Here is a 16,307-nt window from a genome sequence, read left to right as displayed (position 1 = left end):
TGGCGTCGATCTTGTATTGACTGCCCCGAGGAAACTTGTGCGCTTGTGCCCGCTCGTGAACGGCGAGGTAAGAAAGCCAGTGTGCACTACGAACCACCAAAAGAAGTTCGTTCCATGCAAAGTCGGTGTTGTCTACAAACTCCCGCTCACTTGTGGCAAGGCTTATATTGGGCAATCAGGAAGATGCATAAATGAACGACTGAGAGAGCATCGCTTGGCAACGGAATCCATATCGGCGGGGGGGAATCTCGCTGCGCACTGCAAACGCTGTTTTATCGAACGGTACCCTGGCGACCCGGACCCTGTACGTTGCACACCAATATTTTCAGAAACAATCATTCTAGGCACAATGAAAACTCAAGCGAAACGTCAAATTTTTGAAGCTATGTGCATTAATAGTGAAGGTTCAAAATGCGTCAGCACTCCGTCTGTTAATCTGTCAAAAAAAGAAATCATGTTCCTGAGGCGTGGCGTTGCAACTGCGCATGTGTGAGTTCAGCTATTTTTGAGATGTCATATATTGATTGTTTTTCGAATAAACGGCAGTTGAAGACTAGCGTCTGTCCTGTGTATTTGTGTTCTTGTCCCGTGTGTTTACTAAGCGCTAGCAAATATGATTCAAGCGGTAGAGATGACCTGGTTCTCCGCAGTGAAAGCAGAGTGGCCTGTTGTCAGGTATGCGCCAGACATCGGCCTTCCGGAAGTGCGCTCGGCGATCGTCGAAATACGGGACTGGTGGAACTGGGAACAGCGGTGCAGGAGGCGTTACTGGAATCGGCGGTGGCGAAGCTGCAGCCGGGCGTCTCGCAACTTCGGCATAGCGTTCGGACCATAGCGTTCGGACTTCGGACCAGCGTTGTACTGTGTACTTCTCCTCCTTGTGAATGCGTCCTTTTCGCTGGTTTTCTACATACATTCGGCATAGGTGGGGCGGCTGTAGTCTCCCGGCAGAGGTGGTGTTTCGGCGGTAGGACCCCTGAACGCCTGTTGCACCTCCTCGCGAACAAGAGCGGAAATCGAACCAAGCGCAGACTGCGAAGGGCTACAAAGTTTGAGGACCTCTTCACGCACTATGGTGCGAATCAGTTCGCGCAAATCGTCAGGGTGGCTCCCGGCGGTGGCAAACGATTCGGTGACTGCAGCAGCATGCACGGGCCGGTTGTAAGTCGCAGAACGTTGTTGAAGAACCTTTTCCATCGTCGCGGCCTCGGCAAGGAATGCAGCGACGGTCGATGGTGGGCTGCGCACGAGGCCTGCGAAGAGCTGTTCTTTGACGCCACGCATCAAATTCCGGAGTTTCTTTTCTTCGGGCATGGCCGGATCAGCTCTTCTAAAGATGCGCGTCATGTCCTCGACGTACATCTGAACGCTTTCGTTCGGCAGCTGGATGCGGGATGGTAGCGCACGCTCAGCTCGTTCGCGACGATCAGCGCTTGTGTAGGCCTCCAGCAGCCGACGACGGAACTCATGCCACGAGATTAAAACGTCCTCTCGATTTTCAAACCAGGTGCGAGCACCATCCTCGAGGCTGAAGTAAACGTTCTGGAGTTTGGCTGCGTCGTCCCATTGGTCAAACGCAGCTACGCGTTCAAAGTGGAGGAGCCAGTCCTCCACATCCTCAAAAATTTCCCCACGGACGTTTTGGGAATCTGCGGAGTCTTCAAGGTGTAGTGGGATGGCGCGGCAGCAGCGGTTTGCAGAGGAGGAGGAGCGGCTGTCGCCGTGGCGCCGCTCTCTAATGGTCCAACCTCCGAAGGCAGTCCCTGGATCCTCCGACTGAAGCGATGTACCGGGGTGTCAAGCGGTACAGGGCAGGCGCGACGGCTGCCTGGAGGGGTCTCTTGCATGGGCTCGCGGGAACCCCGCACCTCCACCAGACTGTAGCGTACTTGCTGACGAAGTGGGCTTTAATAGCAGGCACGAAAGGGAAGGCCAGGCAAGCTGGGGCAGCAAAGGCGACAGATTCCACACGGCGCGAGCCCTACTTCGTCGTCGTCGCCCTACTTCGTATGCGCCACCTGGCAATACTAGGCGGCAATATATCTGTCAGTAATCTTAGGGACAGAAACGTCATTCCAACACTCGAAACAAGATGTAGGATTCATCGGTTGCAGATGCTTCATAACATAAACAACAATAGAACAAAAATGGGTGTTAACACCTTCATACAGTTTAACAGAACCAGATTAACCAGATGGTAATATGAGAAAACAATTCTATGCCACTAACTAGAACCAACGCGCACCGCTTCTCCTTCTTTCCGAGAACCATAGCACAATGGAATGCACTTCCACCTGAAATAGTGAACATGTCATCGATCGACTCATTTTTAACTGCTCTAAAAAATCATTTCGCATAACGCGCCATATCGTTGCTTCATTTTTCGCGCACATAAGCATTGCAGAAAGTGCTCCTTCCGATAGCTGGCAAAACGATCCCTAGCACTCTACTGTACAGGCGCCCAAATCTTTAGCTGGCGTGCGCGAGCGGCGACTTTTCTGTTCGTCACCGGAATATGACGGAGCGAAGTTGGAAATAGGATGAAGCTAAGCGCATGCTCACAAAGCCCGCTCAGCTGGGGCCGTCGTCTGCTAGGCTGTTCCTTCTTAAGGACGTCATCCCTTTTTATCGCGTTTCTTCGAGCAGGCAGCGTGAGTAGGCCAGTGGTTTTGCTCGCATTTTACGTTCCGAAGAACAGCGTTGTAGCAACGAAGCGAGGAAATAAAACTGAAAGATATGCCGAACACACCAAATCATGCAATAAGCCGGAGAACATGGTTCAGCAGAGTAGTAATTTGGGCCTGTTGGTCCCAAGCAACCACAGATATCCGTCGGACGTACGAGCTAGATCCGAACGTCCTTTGCCGAGATCGGACGTCCATCGGACGTACGAACACAATCCGATTTCGGATATCCGTATTCGTACATCCGCCGGACGTACGGACAGTGTCCACTTTTGTATATCCGCATGAGAGACGAGGTGGACGTCCGAAGGATGCAAGGTCGAGTATTATCCCAGGCCATGAGTATGGACGTTTTTTATTTCACAGAAAATTCGAGTCTTTCGTGTATGTATACTGTTTTATTTGCATCAGTTGGAGGGTTTGACGCGAAGACATTTGTAAATTGGTACGATTCCACTCCTACCTGCAGTGCAAGAGCCGCCAACGAGCTAAATTTATCGAAGAGGAGAAGCAGGTGTTGCAGAATATTGCAAGAACTCAATGACTAGTTTTATATTTATAAAACTTCTCCAAATTAGAGGAGTTGCGCGACATGTCCACTGTTTTGCTAGCTAAACTTGCCATTGAAACCATTCGTAAGCATCAAAACTCCCGTGCATTCTGCTATCACCATCATCATAGATGTCAGTTCGCGGTCAGACCAATCCAATCCATCAGTACGGCTCCGTAGCGCTGTTGTTGATATGTCGCGTAGTGTTGCCGCGCAGATCTTTATAGCTCTGTTATTATAAAATGTGGCTTTGTTCTGTCTGTGGACGAAAGTTGAATGTAACTTAAGCAATTCGAAAGATACGGGAAGCGCCTGAAGCTCTTCTGGAACACCGGAATCCCGTACTGCGTCCACCTTGGTGTAAAGAAGGCTTAGTGCACATGTGATTGCCTACGAAGGTATGTATCCAGTACACTTCTTGGAACTTTGCTTCTAGGACAATGCAGCATGCTCATATAACATTCGTTCACAGGACAGTGGGAGCAGTAAGCGCGAGGAGATGGCTTCCCCAAGTGTGTGCTGTTCTCACACTTTCGGGAGCCTACATCACACAGCTGCGGGAGCCCTCAGCTCGCGCGACTAATTCCCACTCCTCTTCAAAGTTTCGGGACGGAGTGTTTTCGCATCTTGTTAATCTTTAAGGCATCGCTATGTTCGCACGTGAGGTCGCAGTGGTTCGCAACGGAAGCTTTGCGGCTTTCTGCGCACAGTCGCGTACAGTGCTGCGCAGCTTAGTGCCCTAAGGCCCATGATAATAAATAAAGAACGGATACATTGTAAAATATGGTGTGGAAAAGTGAGAGCTCTTATTGACTTATATTTATTGAGGTGTTTGTTAAAGTGCATTGTCTGTTATACTTGCAGCATTAAACACTTCTATTAATTGGTTCCAATGTTTTTACTTGGGCTTCTGCATTGTGCCATTTGTTTCACATGACTGATGTTAGCCGCGTTCTTTTTTATTTCAGAAATCCTGTGGGTGGGAAGATTACGGATGTGTGTCCCAAGCTTGCCACACTTGAAGAGTCACATTTAAGAAATTTTCCGAATGTAACCCATTGCTCTGCTGATGTATCATCAACCACAATAAAATATGCGTGCTATGCATCAAATTGTTCTTGGTTTTATTGCATTGCGCGGAGTGAAAAAAGCACGCATGCACCATATATGCGAATATTCGAGAAAAATCCGCCAATGGACGTACTCAACTGGACGTCCGTCGGCGGGCGAACCGTTTACCTTTGGCCACCTTTCGGACGGCCGACGGACATCTACCGGCTATTTGCGGATGTTCAGCGGACGTACAGAACATCCGAAATAGACCTCTGTCGGCCGTCTGAAGGATATTGGTGGTTGCTTGGGGTAGTTCATGATGAAGAAGTTAGAGCGCTTGTCTCGTCCACGTCTCCACATTGTCTTTGTTTCTTTTGCGCTCTAAATTCCTCATCGGAGAACACGGGTCGTTATCATTATGAATGGAGAACATGTGTCATTATCGTTATGAAAGGGTTATCACTAGCTCAGGCAACAATCTGCAAGTCTTCTTTTGTTTTCCTGGTGAGGTAGCGAGGAGCATCTTCGATCCGACCTTCGTCCCAGTAGGCACGTATGATTCTGCCCACTGAAGCCCCAGCCACTCCAGTTGCTTTAGCATCTCCTTCTGCGATGAGCCGCCCAATGACATCCCTATAATTCAGAGCCTTGTCGCTTCACATGCACGTAGTGGCATCATGATAACTGTTCCGAACTGCTGCGAGCACGGCTGCAGAGCAGCTTCACTTCAGTTTCACAGCGGCCTTTTAGTTTCGTCGCCACGCTGAAGCATAAAGCACGCAGAGTGTTGATAAGCGCCCTTCGTGCAGATGAAAAAAAGCTTTCGCGTCAGCAAATAACACATGAACGATATGTGTTCTCGGGCTTATCGCATGATTGGGAGTGTTCGGCCTAACTTTCAGTTTTATTTCTTCGCTTGGTTTCTACAACGCTGTTCTTCGGAACGTAAAATGCGAGCAAAACCATTCGTCTACTCACGCTGACTGCTCGTCGAAACGCGCTAATAAGGGGTGACGTCCTTAAGAAGGAACAGCCTGGCAGACGACGGGCCCAGCCGAGCGTGCTTTGTGAGCATGCGCTTAGCCTCATCCTGTTTCCAACTTCGTCCCGTCATATGGCGCTCACGCACAGAATAGTCGCCGCTCGCGCACGCCAGTTAAAGAATTGGGCGCCTGTACCTTTTGTCTTGTTGTTTTTTGTGCATGTGTTTTCTTCGTGCTTCATCACAATTCTTGCTGCTCATATCTGCTCTCCCCCCAACAGCATATCTACCATGTACTGCTTAACTTCTTTTGATGTTGTTCTTTTGGTTATGAAGTGTTCTTTTTATTACTTCATGCGAACGCCAAGAGTGTATTCTTATTATCTTTTGTTTGTACCCCCTCCTGCCTTGGCCGCCGAAGGACAGCTGGCAGTATTTGATAAACAAATAAAATAAAAAAACAGTAGAGGTACACAAAGGATTAAGGCAAGGTTGTCCTATATCACCGCTGCTGTTCATGCGTTATGTGATAAATATGGAAAGAAGTGTACAAGCAAGTAATCTAGGTTATAATCTGTCTTAAAGATTAGGGCGAAATGTCGTTGAGCAAAGACTGAAGAGTTTAATGTATGCGGACGATATTGCACTGTGAGCAGATAGCCGGGAAGGTATGGAAGCTCTGGTTAATTGTTGTGGAGACGAAGGAGACGCTCTTGCTTTCAGTTTTAGCGAAAACTAAGTCAGGTGTGATGATATCCAACGATACAATTGATCAGGTGCTAACAATGCTACGCCATGAAATACCCAGAGTGGCCGAATACAAATACCTCGGTATATGGTTAAACCAAGGACATATTACGCGAAAAAGCACGAACAGTCTCTTAGGGCAAAAGGACGAAGAGATGACGGGATAATGAAACATAGAGCTTTACGAGGGTACAACAAATATGAAGTACTGAGAGGTATTTGGAAATGAATAATGGTGCCGGGGCTTACTTTCGGGAACGCGGTTCTGTGCTTAAGGGCAGAAGTTCAGTCAAGATTAGAAGTAAATCAGAGAGCTGTCGGAAGATTAGCACTAGGTTTTAGTAAAACGAGCTTGTGGGCAAGTTGGTTACTTTGCTTCCACATAACTGCACCGTAAAAAATGACGAGCACAAAGGAAGAACCACCCACGACACGGACAAACGCTGCACTCAACAACTAATTCTATTTCGCCAGCAATGAGAAATATAATGGTTCCCCCGCGAATGCGCGCGCAGTAACGTAGACATGTAACCATCAACAAAAAAACATTATCACAGCGTGAGAAACATCTTATCGTGTGGCAGAGAAAAGGTCACATTCTGCTTTATACAAAAGAATAGAAGTATCGCTTACGCAAAAATCGCCCTTTTTCGTTATATGGTAAGCTTCCAGTAGTTCACATGGAGTTTCATATTTACTTTTGCCTAGAATCCTTGCACCTTCAAAATGCGGCGAACAATCCTAGCAAGACCTGCAATGTTTTACCAAGTTAACATCTTCGTCATTCTCCAAATTTCTTTCATGCTCCCTCAATCGATCGTTGACACATCTGCCAGACTGGCCGACATAGGCTGTTCCGCATGACAGGGGAATATCATATACCACTCCTGACTGGCACTGTGCATGGGCTTGGTATGCTTTTACCCGCATCCAGCTTTAGCAGCCTCCTTACGGCAGATACGAGGGCATAGTTGGCCGAGCTTTTTCGGAGCAGAAAAAACGAGCGGCACCCCAAACCTTCTCGCTACTTTCTTCAAGTTATGCGAGACTGTGTGCAGGTAGGGGGCAACTTCCGGCCGCACAGTGCGCTCAACTTCCTTCGTCTTCGTGGACGTCGCGCTCTTCTTTGCCTTTTCAAAAGGGTTTCGGCAACAGCCGTCACGATCGACTGAGGGCAGCCCGAATCCAATATTCTTGTCAATTGGCCGTCAAAGCTGGCCTGCATTTCATGTTCGCACGATTTATCCAGTGCAGATTCTAGGCATAAGTTGGCAGTGCTTCTTTTAATTATTTTAGAGTGTGCAGAATCAGATGGTAAAAGTCGTTTCTGCACACGTGAAGAGTACCGCCAACGCACGTGATCCCCACCGAACTTTAAACCAATATCTAAAAACTGTAGAAAATTCTCGTTTGGAGCTTCGCAAGTGAAGGTCAGCCCCTTTCCATGCTCAGTCGATCGTGATGGCTGTGGCCGAAACCCTTCTGAAAAAATTGCTGGGGCTTAGCTTTGGTTAAGCCTTGCGAAAGCAATATGGTGTAACTTGTAGCATCTTCGATATCCATAGCCTCCATCAGGTTAAACGGTAACACAACACAAGAATCTTGACTCGCGTCCGAAGTCTTCCGTAGCTATACCGAAGAACCGGCGAGCAGGCGCCGGTACTTTTCTCTGCACCCGATAGAGCCCGGATGTCTGCGGATGACGTCATACCACACCTGCAACACACATCCATCACCGCAGCAAGGCCTGCAAGCTCTTGCAACTTGTATGACGTCAATCACTTGCCGCCGTTCCCAGGTGGTCGACCGGCCGCGAAGTTCTAGCTGCGGCGCGCTGAAGAGCCGACTTGGTGCCCCATCTCTCGCTCTGGTACGACGTCAGTAGTCACATGGCCGACCACCGACCGTGAAGGGTGGGCTGCGGTGCCACGAAGAGGCGACACCTGACGTAGTAATGCTTTCGCAATAAAAGGTGAAGAAGAGCGCGACGTCCACGAAGACGAGGGAAGTTGAGCGCACTGTGTGACCGGAAGTTCTATTGTGAGACATTCCAGCGGCTAAAAAGACAGGGCCGAAGGTAGACGAGACAGGACGAACGCCGGAACAGGACGAACGCCGGAAGTTGCCCCCTACCTGCACAGTCTCGCATAACTTGAAGAAAGTAGCGAACAGGTTTGGGGTGCCGCTCGTTTTTTCGGATCCGAAAAAGCTCGGCCAACTATGCCCTCGTATCTGCCGTAAGGAGGCTACTAAAGCTGGATACGGGAAAAAGCATACCAAGCCCCATGTACAGTGCCAGTCAGGAGCGGTATATGAAATTCCATGCACTTTCATGCGGAAAAGCCCATGTCGGCCAGTCTGGCAGATGTGTCAACGATCGATTGAGGGAGCATGAAAGAAATTTAGAGAGAGATGAAGATGTTAACTTGGTAAAACATTGCAGGTCTTGCCAGGATTGTTCGCCGCATTTTGAAGGTGCAAGGATTCTAGGCAAAAGTAAAGATCAAACTGCACGTAAACTACGGGAAGCTTACCATATAAAGAAAAAGGGCGATTTTTGCGTAAGCGATACTTCTACAAGTCGCTGCTCCATTGGACCAGGCAAGGATCCCATGGCAAAAGTTGCGTCCTACTTCAGACAGCACTGCTGCCGGCTTCTCCAAGCTGACAAGGGTGATGACTTCGTGGTGCTCCCCGAGGCAGGGTTCCGAACAAGAGCAGGTGAAGCGATTGCCAAGAACTTTGTTGCTTTCAAACCTAGCGCAACGAGGGTAAAAGGGAAGGCGATCTTGATGTGTAAGGACTTAGAATTAAGTAGGCTGGTAAACGGCATCAGTAACAGTAATAGCAATTGTTAGTGCTGTAAAAACACTAGGCGTTTATTTTAACGAATTCATGCTATGGAACAATCACGTCGACCTGATAACCACTAAGCTAGCTCGCCCAGACAACACACCTACATCCTAAGGACGTCCTTGGGAAGTCCGCGGCAGGACTTTACGCACATCCCGCGGATGTCCCGAAAAAATTCTGAAAACATCCGAAGTGAAACGCCGAAAGAAGTCCTTCGGATGTCTGACGAGTACATTTTTAGGACCTTCGCCGGACTGCAATAGGACGTTACTATTTTTATTTTTTCCTTCGCCAGGACCCAATAGAACCTCGTGTCCTTTTCAAAGGTGTCGCTACTGGTCACGCATGACTGACCAAAATACCAGAAGCAGAAGCAGTGCCTCATAGCCGCAACAGAACCAGCTTCAGCTTCTGGCATTTCAGCCAATTGCATATGGCCGAGAGCGATGCTATAGTAAAAACGACACAAAGTTAGAACACAGGCCTGGATTATGCTGCACTGTGATTTAAAACACAAAGCTTTGGCTAAAATAGTTTTATTCAAATATATGGGGCATGCTGATGATCAGGCCGAATGCTACGTCTCAGCTGAATTTTACTTTTTAATAACAGCACATGAAACAGAACAACTCACATAAAGGAAGCACTAACACAGCTTTAACAGCTCCTCTCAGGCATTTCTCGTTATTGAGAGCAAGGTCATAGATGGTGGGCACTTAGACCTTCCTTCGCAATGTGTGTAATAGGCTTCATTAATTTTGTTTAGCTTGTCTGGTTAGTATGAGCCAAAATTATCACGTTTTCAAACTTGAAGCAGTTGGATTAAAATACAATAAGCAACCAAACCAACCCCAGATGCAGAGTTGCAAAATAGAGAGATGTAAAATAACTATACGGCTAAAACAGCAGGTATATACCTATAAGTCATATAAGGTCTAAACAGGCTTCGGGATGATTATCTTGGTAAGAACAAAAAATATTAATTGCACTGCAAAGGGCATGACATTAAAACAAACAGTAGCGGCGTACTGTACGGCATAAATATTATATGACTGTCTTATAAATAATGAACGCAACAAAACACAAATGTGCCCCTCAGTGCCTCATTGGTCATATAGTGCTCGGCTGCTGACCCAAAAGACGCGGGTTCGATCCCCAGCCATGGCAGTCCCATTTCGAAGGAGGCGAAAAGTTAAGAGGCCAGTGTACTCTGCGATGTCAGTGCACACTAGAGAACCCCAGGTAGTCGAAATTATCTGGAGCCCTCCACTATTGCATCCCTTATAGCCTGGTTCGCTTTGGGATGTAAAACGCCAAAAAACCAAACTAAAAACACAAACGCAACTTTTTTTTTACTGAAACAACAATACGAGCATACGCAGCAGAGGTGAAAAAATCTCGATCACACTGCACATAGCATAGCTAAAATGAGGCAAATTATGTGACTGCAATAAGGCATAGGAGCTATTGTCTTATTTAGAATAATCAATGTTCTTAAAACACAAATGACCCTTTCTTGCTATAACAGCAATACAACCCAACTACACAGGTTAGAGATAAAAATAATAACATAAGCACTATCTGTCAGGATCAAATTTCAGCAAGCATGCAACTAGAGGTATATAGCTGTGCATAAGTAGTAGGTGGCCTTCAAGGCAATTAGCATGGCCAGAAGATAAACACTTCAGTTAAGCTGCATGTGGAATGAATAAAATAAGACAGCTTGTCTGACTGCTACAAGGTACAGGAACTATGCTTGTCTCACTCAAAACAATAAAGATTATTAAATCACAAATGAGCCTTTTTTTGCTATAACAGCAATACATGCACACAGATCAGAGGTTAAAATTTTGACACAAGCACTACCATTCAGAATCACATTTCAGCAAGCACAGGACTAGAAATAAAAAGCACACAAGTGTGCACAAGGAGTAGATGGGGTTTAAGGCAACTAGCACGGCCAGAAGAAAAAAATATAAAACACGCTGCATATAATATGATATTAACCTTAACAAGTTATAAGACTGCTACAAGCCACAGGAATTATGGTCGTCTCTTACATAGACCATAAAAGTCATTAAAATCCACATATCCTCTTTTTTTTTTGCTGGAACAGCAATACAAACGCACTATGGGGGTGAAAAATAACTTTAGTAGTAGCAGTCAGGAACAAATTTAATTTACACAAGCATAGTGAGACTACAGACCAAAACAGCAAGTATAGCTCTAACACGTTTTGGCGGGCTAGTTGGTTAAGCATCTTGAATAAACAGCGCGAACGAAGACGAGCACAAAAGACAAGAAAATGGATGACACAGCGCTGTGTCGTCCATTTTCTTGTCTTTTGTGCTCGTCTTCGTTCGCGCTGTTTATTCAAGAAGTATAGCTCGATACAAGCAAATTTCAGATGGCCAACAAAATGCCCAGCTTGGTCAGAGAAAAAAAATTGTTCATGCACAAAGCATCGCATTTCTAGACAGTTAAGTATACTACAACTGCTAGGTATCAATAAAGTGACACATTTTCAAGATATTGCTTGGCTTCTCATTCTAGGCAGTCTTCTTTTCGATTCTGCTGTAGTGTCATTGAAAAGAACAGTCATGTATACACACAGAGCAGAAATCCTGCCACGTGGGTCAAAGCTGAAATAGGCTGCCTTGCTGGAAGGAAGACAAAAAAAGACCCAATACATATAGACACTTCATTCAGTTCCCCTTTCTTTTCCATCACTGACTGCATTTGAAAAAAAAAAAGAAACTTGCAGCACAATATACAAATTGCAGCATCTTCACATGGTGTTGGCACCAAATGGTACTTGCGGCAAGGAATTAATCCTTGCACAAGTAAATGTACATACTTCCAGGAGTAAAACCACCACAAACAGACAGCCAAGTAAAGAGAGGTGCGTGAGGACTTAGCAGGCAAAGAATACCCAAGTTAACCTAAAGACACATTTCATGATTCTACCTAACTACACAGGCTGATATGCAGAAGTTTTGACAGTATCTATTGAAATGATCTACTGAATTGTGTGCTCTCTCAAAACCGGTCACCTCTCAGCACAGTGTCACAGGAAAAATATCAACAGTTTCTAATGAAAAATCCTCGACCCAAGATGTTAATATCGACAAAAAAATGTAGCACAAGCAACACACTCACCATTCAGTTTTGCTCAGGAGCAAAGCTTTGTTCGCCAGTTTTCTTGCGCATTACCCGTTCAGTTGCATGCCGAAACCATGACATGGCTGCCTTTTCGATTTCTTTCAGCGTAGTTTGCTGTGCCTGAGTTGAGGTCTGCTGGTCGGTTAGGCAACCTGTATACAAATGAGAGGGTATATGTTATTTATTTATTTATTTATTTATTTATCATCATACCCACAGCGCCATTGGCTGGCATTACAGTGGGGGGGTAGAAGAAAAAGTACACAAATGTCACCGCGTGCAGGTGGTTACAAAAAAAAAAGATAACAATGAGATAGAAAGAACACGGAATTATTATACACAAAAAATGTCACAGCATGGAAGAAAATGAATCATTTGATAATATGGACACTACTTCCTCAGGCAGCTTGTTCCATTCCGAAACCGTTTTGGGGAAAAAAGACATTTTAAAAAGGTCAGTCCGGCACCTGTATTCTTTAACTTTAAGTGAATAGAAAAATATAGAAAATATAGAATATAGAAATATAGAATATAGAAATATAGAAAATATAGAATAAATATAGAAAAATATAGAAATATAGAAAATATAGAATATAGAAAAATATATCTCACCCTTAAAAATTTTTGTAGCCAAACTTTACTGCATTTCCTTAATTTTGAACCAGCAGGCAAAGGGCATGGGCTTGAGTAACAAAGGATGGCATATTTCTACACATCTTATCACTAACTCCATTGCTGGACCTTCTGTGCAGGCAGTATGAAAACAATCCCAAATGTACACTATGAAAGCTGTAATTCTAGCTTGTTCTAACCTGTGGTAACATTCATGGCAATGCAGCAATGAGCCAATGAACCAGATGACAACAAAAATCCATGTGGCTAGTTGTGAAGTGCGTGAATGTGCAGAATGAAAATAAACAATGAAAATTTGGCTTTTTTTTTCGAAGCAAATATCAGTGGTCTTGACGCAATCCTACCAAGACCTACAAATTCAATTATAAACACTTCCTGTAGATATTGATTCTGTGATCTGATTTATATTTGAAATCTTAAAAGGATACAGACACAGTGTTTTGGGGTGTTCATTTTTCTGCTTTTAATGAGACGTAAAAGCCTATTAATCCTGGAAATGAGCTTAAATATCTAGTCCACAGTGTGAAAAGTTAAACTGTTTTATATGAGTACTTTTGGTCTCTGTCAGGTCAATGCCAGTGCAGGAGTCCATTATGGCATCATGTGATGGCATGGTTAGGACTTACCCCATGTTTTGCTAGTGACTCTGCCAACCAGTCCATATATAGGTGATCGATGTCAGCATTGGCTAACAGCTCTTCTGTCAATGATTTTTGGCATGTGGAATCAGTGAAATCAGAGAATTTGGAATAGTAAAATCCTTTGTGCCCAGACACAGATCGGATCACTTATTTGAGTTTAAAATTTTATATATGTGTTCCTTTAAGATTTGAAATAGCTTCCTCCAAATAATATTTACCGCACATGATTTTGCATATATTCAGCTCACAGAGCCTGTTCTTCCCTTGTCGCCATACCAGCTGTAGCTGAAGCCAGTTCAGATTTATTTATTTATTCAAAATACCCCCAAAGGCCCTCATTTGAGGGTATTACATGGGGGGGGGGGGGGGGGGAGTAAGTACAAAGCATTGTTATAAGGTTAAAAATATTGCACTAAAATAAAATAGAAATCACAAAATATTAATCATAAATAGGCATTCACAGAAAGGGTCGCAACAATGCACATAACAGCAAAATTTGAGCACAAATAACAGCACCGCTAGAAAAAGAAAAAGGGGGCGTGGAACCGGCGATACCGAAATGGCGTTGCCGCTCACGCATTTACTGCTTTTCACGCAGGTATTCATCGCTGGTTATTCAAGTCACTGCTTTCATGCCGAGGAATTGTCTGCTGTGCATGATTCGTCTACGCTGGATACTGGTTCCTTCACCAAGCTTTCACCTGTGCTAACCACGGTCGACTTAAACGATTGTGTGTGCCTCGCAGCCGATTTTGGACATTGTGCGGTGCCAGTCAACCCACCATGGTTTTACAGCCCGTGCCACTACACTCTACAAAAGGCGGGAATCGTCACTTCATCGTTGGGGCGTGGAACCGGCGATACCGAAATGGCGTTGCCGCTCACGCATTTACTGCTTTTCACGCAGGTATTCATCGCTGGTTATTCAAGTCACTGCTTTCATGCCGAGGAATTGTCTGCTGTGCATGATTCGTCTACGCTGGATACTGGTTCCTTCACCAAGCTTTCACCTGTGCTAACCACGGTCGACTTAAACGATTGTGTGTGCCTCGCAGCCGATTTTGGACATTGTGCGGTGCCAGTCAACCCACCATGGTTTTACAGCCCGTGCCACTACACTCTACAAAAGGCGGGAATCGTCACTTCATCGTTGGGGCGTGGAACCGGCGATACCGAAATGGCGTTGCCGCTCACGCATTTACTGCTTTTCACGCAGGTTAGTGACACATATTTCAATATATGTTTAGTGTATGCTTTGCCGGTTCCACCCCCTGTATTGTATGCATGCGTTTCTTCTCATTCTGTAGCACACAGACCCATGTTACGCAGAAGGTGTCGTTTTTCTTTATTTCGAAGAGCTGCGTTTTACTTTTGCTTCTGGTTTTGTGCGGCGACATAGAAGTTAACCCAGGACCTAGCGATGCAATCCTGCAGCAGCTTTTGCAAGGCCAGACAGAAATTAAGGAAAAACTTGCAACTATCGAGAGTTATCAGGATGAAAACAAAACAGCTATGTCGGATCTGAATGCCCGTATGGCCAATTTAGAAGCAAAGATTGCAGGTCTTGAGGAAATGAGGGCCGCTGTCGAGGACTGTAGGGCGAGTAGTGAAAGACAGCGTTCCGAGTGGCAGACTCTGATGAAGAAAGTGGACGATCTTGAAAATCGATCTCGACGGTGCAATCTGCTCTTTTATGGAATTAAGGACGAGGATGAACGCGAGTCACAACCAATTTCTGAAAAACTTGTCCTAGATTTGTGTAGATCTACTCTGGGAATTGACCCCAGAATCGAAAGTGCCCATCGTCTCGGACGGTTCCGTTCAGAAGGAACTCGCCCAATAATTGTTAATTTTAGTTCATTCAAAGAGAAAGAGGCTGTTCTGTCAAATGCGAAGAAATTGAAAGGAAGTTCTACTAGCATTTCAGAGGACTTCTCTGAACTAGTACGAAACAAGAGGAAAATGCTATGGGACTACGCCAAACCTCGCAAGGGACCCAATGGCAAAGCACATCTGAAATACGATGTCCTTTACTTGAATAATGTCAAGTACATTTACGACGAATCTCAGGGGCAGGTAGTTCGAGCCTCTTGACAAGTTAAGCCGGATCACTCTGTTTTGTCGATTCTAGTACTAAACTGCAGAAGTATTAAGAATAAAGTGGACAAGCTACATGGTCTAATTGACATGGCGAGACCTTCCGTTGTGATCGGATGTGAATCATGGCTGGATGGGGATGTTAGCGATAGCGAAGTTTTTCCGAGTAACTATATCAGCTATCGAAAAGATCGAGACAGGCACGGAGGAGGCGTATTTATACTGGTGGACGTCTTAGTTAGTTCTCGTAAGATGGAAATTGATGTTGGGACATGTGAGGCAGTATGGGCTCAAATTAGACTTTTAAATGGTAAATTACTATCAGTTTGCTCGTTTTACAGGCCACCTGGAAATCAGCTTGAACCCATCAGCGACCTAACTGATATGATTGAAACTGTTAAAACTGACTGTTTAGTTGTTGGAGGTGACTTTAACATTCCTGAATTAGACTGGAGCTCAGGATGTCTTCCGTCTAGAGCCAATTCCGCAGTAGGCAAAGAATTGTTAAATCTGTGCAATTCATTCAGCTTATCCCAATTAGTGCTGCAGCCAACCCGTGGCAACAATGTTTTGGATTTGTTATTCACTAACCAACCATCGGCAGCTTGTTCTACCCTTGTAGTGCCCGGTATCAGTGATCACAGTTGTGTTTTAGCGGAAATGAGCTTTCAGTATGTTAAACTTGAAGACTGTGGCAATCGGCGCATTTACAGTTACCGAAAGGCAAATTTCCCCGAGATAGCCTGGGCACTTGAATCCTATGTCGATGTGTACGAAACATTGTCTGATTCACTCAGCGTTGATGAGCTGTGGCGCACACTGACAGCCAAACTTTTTGATTTGCGTGAGCAGCATGTGCCGTCATGGGTGATGACGAAACGTCGCAGCAAAAGCAAGCCATGGTT

At 45.3% G+C, this 16,307-nt stretch overlaps 1 protein-coding gene and 1 long non-coding RNA gene across 2 annotated transcripts in view; one reads left to right on the top strand and one right to left on the bottom strand.

The window, feature by feature from the left end:
- The window catches only part of LOC149325686 (monocarboxylate transporter 2-like), a 150,015-nt gene that overhangs the window by 67,718 nt on the left and 65,990 nt on the right, over positions 1–16,307 (top strand). The window lies entirely within an intron of this gene.
- On the bottom strand, positions 11,457–12,998 carry LOC149325688 (uncharacterized). Its single transcript, XR_016286169.1, has 3 exons — positions 12,844–12,998; positions 12,029–12,183; positions 11,457–11,529 (listed from the first exon to the last, which is right to left on the bottom strand). It is a non-coding gene; the product is annotated as an uncharacterized LOC149325688 (long non-coding RNA).

Source organism: Amblyomma mixtum, chromosome 10, assembly GCF_055824585.1.
Source record: "Amblyomma mixtum isolate Tamu chromosome 10, ASM5582458v1, whole genome shotgun sequence".
Classification (NCBI taxonomy): Eukaryota; Metazoa; Arthropoda; class Arachnida; order Ixodida; family Ixodidae; genus Amblyomma; species Amblyomma mixtum.
This window is presented reverse-complemented; position numbering and strand designations above follow the sequence as displayed.